At 49.6% G+C, this 8,627-nt stretch overlaps 1 pseudogene; it reads left to right on the forward strand.

The window, feature by feature from the left end:
• The first annotated feature begins 1,025 nt into the window (after positions 1 to 1,025).
• Positions 1,026 to 8,063, forward strand: LOC147414401 (tektin-3-like; annotated as a pseudogene).
• Positions 8,064 to 8,627: the final 564 nt, after the last annotated feature.

The following is an 8,627-nucleotide window of genomic DNA, read 5'->3' on the forward strand; positions in this document are numbered from 1 at the left end:
GCTATAGGGACTTATTCTGCCCGTGGGTGACACCTGTAACCATACAGAAACTTCACACCGAGCACAGCATACCCTCCTGAGTGTTTGTCCTTAGATGAGGTGTGTCAGGTACATTCGGTGGCCCCTCTGCATTATATTTCTGATAAAATTGACTGATAACCTTAATCTGAAAAGAGCAATGGCACCCACATGCCTTACACAGTTATTGGTAGCAAAATCTTCCTGTGTGACTCTTCCCCTTAGGGTTACTGCAAGGCTGGTGTTTACGAGCTGCTCTGAAAAGACTTTGTGGGATATCTCCTTTCCAAGTGCATTTGTTTTACAGCAGGTGAGCCAGAGATGTTTTTCTTCCTTTGCAAGTCCAGAGATGGCTGTTCTTTTTAGGTTGAAATGGGGGGGGGGGGGGGGTGCAGGGGTGGGGTGAAATTTGGATATAGTCCAAATTTAAGCAAAGCTCAGCTCACCTGCGGACACCTCACTCAAGCTTTTACTGCAAGTGAAAATAGAGATGATGAGGATGGATTCCCTCACCCACAAACCACGCTGGGTTGGTAGCAGCTGTGCATCCAAAGCTATCACGGCTGGTAATGGAACTTTTAAAGAGGAAATTACAGCAGGAATACTATAAGATCAGCAAAAACGCTGGCCAAAAGAAACAAATGAACATCAGAGAATCAGCAACTACAGTTTCATTGGACGGACAGACAAAATGAAGGCACAGTATCTGTCATTCTCCTTAGTAGCCATGATTTGTTTCTCTCTACATTCCAAGACCTGATGAGAGATACTGACAACAAAGTAAAATCCTTATATATAAAAATGCTTGGGATGCTGTCAGAAGGGATTTGCTTTCAAGAGTTTTAGGCCTGTCCAGGCGATGTGTGGGTGCTGTGTGCATCGCTCTTCGTATTTTAAGTTGCGTGTGTCGCTGTAAGAAGTAGCGCAAGTGCAGGAGCTTACTGAGTGAGGTTGTCTTCTTCTGTCTCCTTTGTGCAGGACACATACCTGAATAGCGGCGTTCAAGAATGGAGCTGGTTGGATCTCCCTTAACTGCAACATATGCCCATCCAAGATCAACACCTACCAAGTTTCTGCCTGCCATCAGCACCATGGCTTCAAGCTATAAGAACCGTTTTCCTTACTACCCCTTGCCTCAGAGCTTCAGCCTCCCCCAGATGCCCAGAGCCTACTACAAAGCAGCTGCCATCAACCCAACTTTGGCTCCCTTTTCCAAAAGCTCCCAGGGGTTACCCCCAAGCAAGATGCTTCCTTTTGTTTCCAACAGAACAACCCTCTTCAGCCGGTACACCTCTGACGACTGGTACATGTCCAATCTGACCAACTACAAAGAGTCGGAGACTACCCGGCGCAATGCCGAGTGTCTGAGAGTCGATACCTCCCGTCTGATTCACGATAAATATCAGCAGACAAAGAAGACCCAAGTAGAAAGCACCAAAAACCTGGGAGATCGTGTCCAAGAGATAGAATTTTGGAAGTCAGAGCTCTGCCATGAGCTGGATGAGATGATCGGGGAAACGAACGCACTCACAGACTTGAAGAAAAGACTGGAGAGAGCCTTGGCTGAGACAGAGGCCCCTCTCCAGGTAAGCACCCTGTCCGGTGGGCTGCAAGCTGTAGCCTACTGCTGAAACATCTGCAGCCATTCAGACGCCCAATTAAGTTTCATTGCAGCTCCGTAACGTCTAGAAAGTTTTTATTAAGAGACCATTAGTTAAGTTAGTAATAAACAAATGCCTTGCCATCTGCTGCCTCCCCTATCAGTACGTACTGAGCACATCAGAACAGTATTTGCTTAACCAAATATTTTTATAAGTGGTACATCCAAAATCCTGGTTTGGGAGACAAAAGCCCATGTCCTCCTACGAGGCTCTGGCGAGGTCAGCCTCAAGCCTGACACAGGTCCCTGCCTTCAGCTGTGGCTGCGCCAGGGACACGTGTGCTCCCCCACGTTGATTTAATGCTGATGTTGCAGCTCGGCTGCTCGTTGTCAGCTAAACCAGCTGCCCTGGGCACTTTTTTTCCCGTGCTGTCGTCTCTGTGCCCACCTACAATTTCATTTCTTACATTACTTGACATGGGGACCATCCCTGTAGGGATTTGCAACCAGCAGTGATGGCATGTCCCCAACAGGTCACTCAGGAGTGCTTGCTTCACCGGGAGAAGAGGATGGGCATTGACCTGGTCCATGATGATGTGGAGAAACAGCTCTTTGTGGTAAGTTTGTCAACACAGATCATGTGTTATTTTTACCTAAACTACTCTGAACAGGTTTTGCAGCCCTGTTCCCTCTCTGGCTCCTTAGTGCCTGTGAGGTGCTAAACTCTTCAAACCCCCAAAACCTGCAGGGCCAGGGGACGACGTTCCCCCACGCAGCAGCGTGCCCACACGGTGTGGGTAAGCCTTGCCCTGCCAGAGGCAGGAATAGCTGAAAACCAGCTGTGTGTTTGTGTAGCCTATCAGGGTCCTCTGTCCCTCTTCAAGGAGCTTGTGGGACTCTCCTGCCTTTCAGAGCCCTGCCGGCACAGGATCTATAAGTATCTGTCACATACATGTGATATATCTCTATATATCTGTGTCACATACATATATATTACGCACACATGCACACACACAGATATGGAGAAGGCAGTGTCTGCCCGACAGCTTGTCTGGTTTTCCCAACTATGTTACTTGGTCTAATAAAAGATATTACATCTACCCCCAGCTTTGCTTTGCTCAGAGCAGCGTGGCCGCAGTAAGACTGTGTGTGCTTAGGCAATGCATTTTATAGCAGTCCTAAAACCGCGCACTCCTGCCTGCCTTTATATAGGCTGCTTTAAATTATGAATAAAAAGCAAACACGATGAGAGCTGGCACAGAAGATGGGATCCTATCGCAGGGTACAACAAAATACAATCACTGCAAAGGCATCGCGAAACTGGGAAGGAAACTGCAGCCCCTGGGACTGTGAAGCCACTGCTCTGTTAGAAGATATTTTCTTATGAGTCAGGCCCTAAAAAAATTGAAAGATTAGTTTAAGGGTCATGAGATTTTAAGAAAATAATTGGAGCTGGTTATCTCCACAATGGCATTTTGGATTTTAAGTGTTTCGGACATATTTAGGCCATGCTTTTCAGCTGGCTCCTGCAGACAGGAGGGCTTAAAAATTATGGTTTTGGAGCACTAATCACCTGCCTCCAGTAGCTGGGGCTTCACAAACGCGATAGATTTGTGCTGAAGTCAAGTGAGCTGAGAGCAGCACATGCCTTCCTCCGGTGGAGCTGGATGTTTCTTAGAAATGGCTTAGAAAGTTACACCAAACTCAAGTCCGTCTCCTCTTGTCCCAGATGGATGGGATTTCTCCTGGGGAAGAAAACATTTGGGGAGCAAAAAGGGCAGATGCTGATTGGGGATGGGGATGTGTAGCGCTGCTGGTCCAGAGAACCTCTATGCCTGTTCATATCAGGTCAGGATCTGTCCCTGTCTCCTATAGTGGAACTAATCATCACTTGACATTGATGTCAAGATGAGAAAACACTTGGCAACCCACCCTGAAAGTGAAGTGGGAGGCCATGGCTGTGGCCACAGCACCCTCCCATCCCCTCCTGGTCGCTGCGCCCAGGCTCAGCTGCACAAGTGAGCGCTCTGGGGTTGGGGGGCACTTTCTCCACTCCCTGCCAGTTTGCTTTGTCCTTGCTGTGTGCACGGTTGGAGAGGCCTGAGGGGATGAGTGTGACCAGGACAACTGAGCATGGATACTGATGGGGTCATGTTTTGCCTTTGCCCAGGAAGCCGACGTCATCAGATCCTGCCAGGAGAGGATGCAGCAGTACCTGGATAAGGCGAAAGCCCAGCTCGCGTAAGGAGGAGCTCCTTCTCTCATGCTGCATTTGCAGCTGCGATGTGAAACCCCGGCCGACCCCCACCTCTGCCCACACCCTACAGCCGTAAAACCTGGGCAGGCTCCATGGGAAGCGGGCAGTGGCGCCCACAGGAGCACGTAGCTGCCCAGGTGGGAGGAAACCATTCCACCCATACATCCCCACCCATGGCTCTTGTTTGTGTGTTGAAGGTCCAACAGGGCAGCCCAGCATGAGCTGGAGAGGGACCTGGCCAACAAGCAGACAGCCTACCGCATCGACGACAAGTGCCACCACCTGAGGAACACCTCCGATGGCATCAGCTACTTCCGAGGGTTGGAGCGGGTTGACGCCACGTGAGTGCACGCTGGGCAGCACGAGAGCACCGAGCTGTCCCTGGGATGCGCGGTGCCTCGCCCTGGCAGGGAACGGGTTGTCCCCAGCCCACTGTAAAGGCATGTGTCTCTGCATGGCACATCCATCCTGCCTGGAAACACCCATCTTGGAGGGGCCGTTTCTCCCTGCTCACCATAAAGGGAGAACAACCCTCTGCTTTCAGCTGGATGCTGAACACGCAGTGGGTGAAAGCGAGTCCCACCTAATTACACATTATATCAGGGTTCAGAGATCAGCCTGAAAATGAACTCAGCCCAACACCTCTGCACAGCTCATTAAGTTTATGCGTATTTTCAAAGATGTGTCAGTGCTTGCATGAGCGCTCTTGGTTGACGTGACGACTGGGGGGTTCACCCCTGCATGGAGAGGGCCTGGCAGGGAGCCGAAATGACACAGAAGATAAAGAAATAGAGAGCATGGTCCTGGGATACGGTTCAGCTGCTTTTGGGTGCCAGGAATTCAGCTTCGGCTCTGCAGTAGATGAATGGTGACCTAAACCAGCACTCGCAGAGATATGCGCTAAGTGGCAAAGGGCTGAGGGAATATATCTGCTGCTCACAAGGACGCGTGCAGTTTATGGAGGGGCATAGATTGATTCAATCTTTCTAATATTTGAATAATTATTCACAGCTCAGACATATTGCAAATGAATTGCAAAGGATTGATGCTAAAATTCAGAGGGGGGCAAAATGTGCCGAGAACCAGCATGTTTTAAATGGGGCTTATGTGGTATTTAAGTCTTTTGTTGACCTTGTTCTGGCCTACTGCACAGGCGTGAACTTCATCGTGAATGCACAGACAGGGAAATGAATATTATCTAATGCTTGTTCAGTTTAGTATGAAACTGAGATAAGTTATGAGCAAAATTAATTGACTGCAATCTGCGCGTCGACGTGAAGCTGGGAATCACTTGGCACTTAGATGGCTCGAACGTGTAAATATGAGGTCTGACTAAAATCTTCATTTTTCTGGGGGAATCTTTGCTTTGTCTGGGCTTTCATAAGTACCACAGTTGTCTTCATGAACATGTCATCATTTCATAAGCATATCGAACAAATGGTGTCCAGGTGTTTTACCTTCATGTGGTCAAATTAAGAGCGTAGCTTTAACCTGCATTTAATCCACACTGCTCCCATGGCATGCCTGGCCATGGCCAGCTTCAGCAGCATGGGCTTACTGGAGGCCTCTCCTTCCTCCTCCCCAGGATCTCGGTGCCAGAGTCGTGGGCCAAGTTCTCGGACGACAACATTCTCCTCTCCCAGAGCGAACGGGCGGCCTCCGCCAAGCTGCGGGACAACCTCGAGAACCTGCTGGTGGTGACGGCCAACGAGATGTGGCGCCAGTTCAACAGGGTGAACGTCGCCTTTGCCAACCGCATCGCTGAGACAGCTGACGCCAAGAGCAAGATTCAGACCCACCTGGCCAAGGTAGCCTGAACCCCTCCCTTTCGGTGTGACACCGTCACTTCCCAGTGACACACAGACCTGGCCCAAGAAGAGGAACGGTTGCCACAAGGAGATGGTTATAGTATCATTATCTGTTTGAAATTCCAAGTACTGGGGACATTCTCCTTGGAGCAGGACAAGTTGGCACTGTAACTTCCTCTCAAGGGATCCTTTATTTCCCTAGTGCCCAGCAGCAAAGGGATTTCAAGCAGAAGGTGGAAATGCTGTTTGCATCTCCTGGTAGTTACTTCAGAAGTGCTGGCTGCCCTGCAGAAAGTCTTTGCTGGGCCTCTACTGGGGTGCCTGCCGGGGGGTTTGCAGGCTCCCTTCTCCTCCAAGGACATGCTTTCAGGCTCAGTGCTCCAGGTTTGCTGCATGGTCAGCCGTGTGTTTCCCGCATGGCTCTGCCAAGCAGGGGAAGTGGAGATCAGTGATGGGCACCTGGCTCGGACTGCTGGGTCTCATGGAAAGCTTCCTGAAAAGAGCTTGACACGGTATCGATTAACTGAGCAGAGACTGGGCTTGCAGCTCTGCAGGCTGATGTCACGTCTTTAAATGAGGATCCATTAAAAACTTTCCCTCTATGAGTTGCTATTGATGGATGATCAATTCCTGCAAGCAGTAATTTTGGGTAGCTGGTAATTCAATAGATCCATCACTGCTCCAAAATCTCCTCCGATGTGACAGTAACAGCAAAGAGAGGCTTTTCCTTGAAAAGAAATCTGCTGGATCTGTGCCTTGGCATGTGTCAGAGCGACAGGGGTCTGAGCCCAGGGTCTGCTTATTCAACTTGGTTTTTTCTGCAGATGGACAGGAGAAAAGGGAAATGATGTGGTCACTTGAGAATATATCATTTAATTTATGAATGCGTTTTTTTCATGCCAGACACTGCAGGAAATCTTCCAGATCGAGATGAACATAGAAGCCATCCGAAAAGCCATTAGGGACAATGGGCTAGTGTTAAAAGTGGCTCAGACCCGGCTGGATGAGCGCACGCGGAGACCCAATGTGGAGCTGTGCCGGGACACTGCCCAGCTCCGGTAAGGCAGGACCCAGGGCTGGGAGGGTCCTTGAGGAGTGACTGGTCGTAGCGCTCAGGAGCATCACTGGATGACAAAATTAATCTTTTTTTTTTTTTTTTCCCCAAAGAGTCATTCCATAAGTGCACTGGTATAATCAAGAGCAATGATTAGGTATCCCGGCCTCGGGGTGGTAGAAGAGCTCTGCACCCACGAAGGAGGCTGTACGCCATGGCCGGGTACAGCCTGATACCACCCCGTGAAGGGATGGATTTTTCCCACTTGGGTAAACCTCACCTACTCTCCTGCCTGCTTCCCAGCTGTTGGATGGCTTAGTTTTGCAGTATAAGCCCTTTAATCTCTGACAGGCTTGTGTTGAGAGCACTTAGCTGCTTCCTTTTGGGTCACTGCAAGAAAGGATGCACCATGTGGAGAAGCAGTAAGGGCTGTCCTCACCTCCCCTGAGGACACTGGAAATCCTTTCAAGGACATAGTGAGCCCTTTGGGACTGCACCCCAAGGGGCCGTGGAGGAGCAGGCTGCCCTGAGTGCCCAACAGCACCCCATGTGAGGGGTGAGGCACCCCAAACCTCACCCCTCCTCCTAGGAGCCCTCTGGGAATGACTCCACGTGAAGCTTTTTAGAAGCCATATAAACCCAGCCCTTGCATGCCATTGGGTTTTTCCATCCTCCACTTGTTTCACATTCACTTTTAGCCTCTCCCAGCTCCCCCATTTTGCTGTGTGTGCATCCGTGGGTGTGGGGAGGAACGCTGCACAGGGAGATCCGGGTGGGTGAACCAACAAACCCGCAAAACCAAACAGGAACAGGAAACCACAGCTGCTCATCCCTCTTCTCGGTGGCACAAGCTGCTCCAGGAGATGAGGCTGCACATCGCCGAAGCCTTAGAGCAAACTTAACCATGCCTGCCCACGGAGGTCTGGAGGAGCTCTGCCCTCGCCTTTCCCGTGCATCTGCCAGAAATGAGGGGTTGAGTTACTCCGAGCACACTGAAGGGGGAAATCCTGTCCCCAAGGGGCCCATCACCAACGCCGTGCTAGAAACCACCCCCGTGACGGGACTGTTAATGGGCATTTCTTGCTGTTTTCCAGCCTCGTCAATGAGGTCCATGAAATCAATGAGACGATCCAGAGCCTTCAGCAGCGGCTGAGAGACGCCGAGAACATACTGCAAATGCTGGTGCATGCCAAGTCGATCTTGGAGCATGACCTGGCCACCAAAGCCAACTCGCTGTTCATTGACCAGGAGAAGTGCATGGGGATGCGCAAGACCTTTCCCAACACTGCACGGCTGCTGGGTTACTTTTAGGCTGGGCTCAGCTGAACCCACGCTATCTGTTGCAGGAGTATTCCCAGTTTTGCTAGGACGCATTCCCAGTTTTGCTAAGATGCTTTGAAAATACATGATTAGACTTTCACTTCCTCATGAAAGCCCTGAGTAGAAATTAAACGATCACTTTGTGTGTTACATGGTCTACCAGGATTTTTTATTCCTTTGGTTTTTCACTTTCCGTTGCTTTTCCACAGTGTGCCAGAAAGTAGCTGAAAATATCCTGTATGTGACTGAGAGTAAATCCACCCACAGCGATTCATTCCTACCCTTTCAGTCTGTGATTTTAGGAGAAAAACTCTCATGTCCTCCTCGCTTTGAGCCTGTCTGATGCGGAAAAAGCACAAGGGGAAGTAAAGCTAGTTGTCAGAGTAATTAGCTGTTGACATCTTTAATGTATTTTTAATGGTTCAGGAGAAGAAACACAAACTATCTAGTAAAGCATTACAGTATGTTCTGTTCCTAAACAGAAAAACTTGCATTTTAAGCTGATGTCTAGTGATCATTTTCTTGCTTTTGAAAAATTTTAAATGTCATCTAAAATGTCAGTGCTGGGGT

The sequence above is a fragment of the Leptosomus discolor genome, chromosome 15, assembly GCF_034619465.1.
Source record: "Leptosomus discolor isolate bLepDis1 chromosome 15, bLepDis1.hap2, whole genome shotgun sequence".
NCBI classification, from domain to species: domain Eukaryota; kingdom Metazoa; phylum Chordata; class Aves; order Leptosomiformes; family Leptosomidae; genus Leptosomus; species Leptosomus discolor.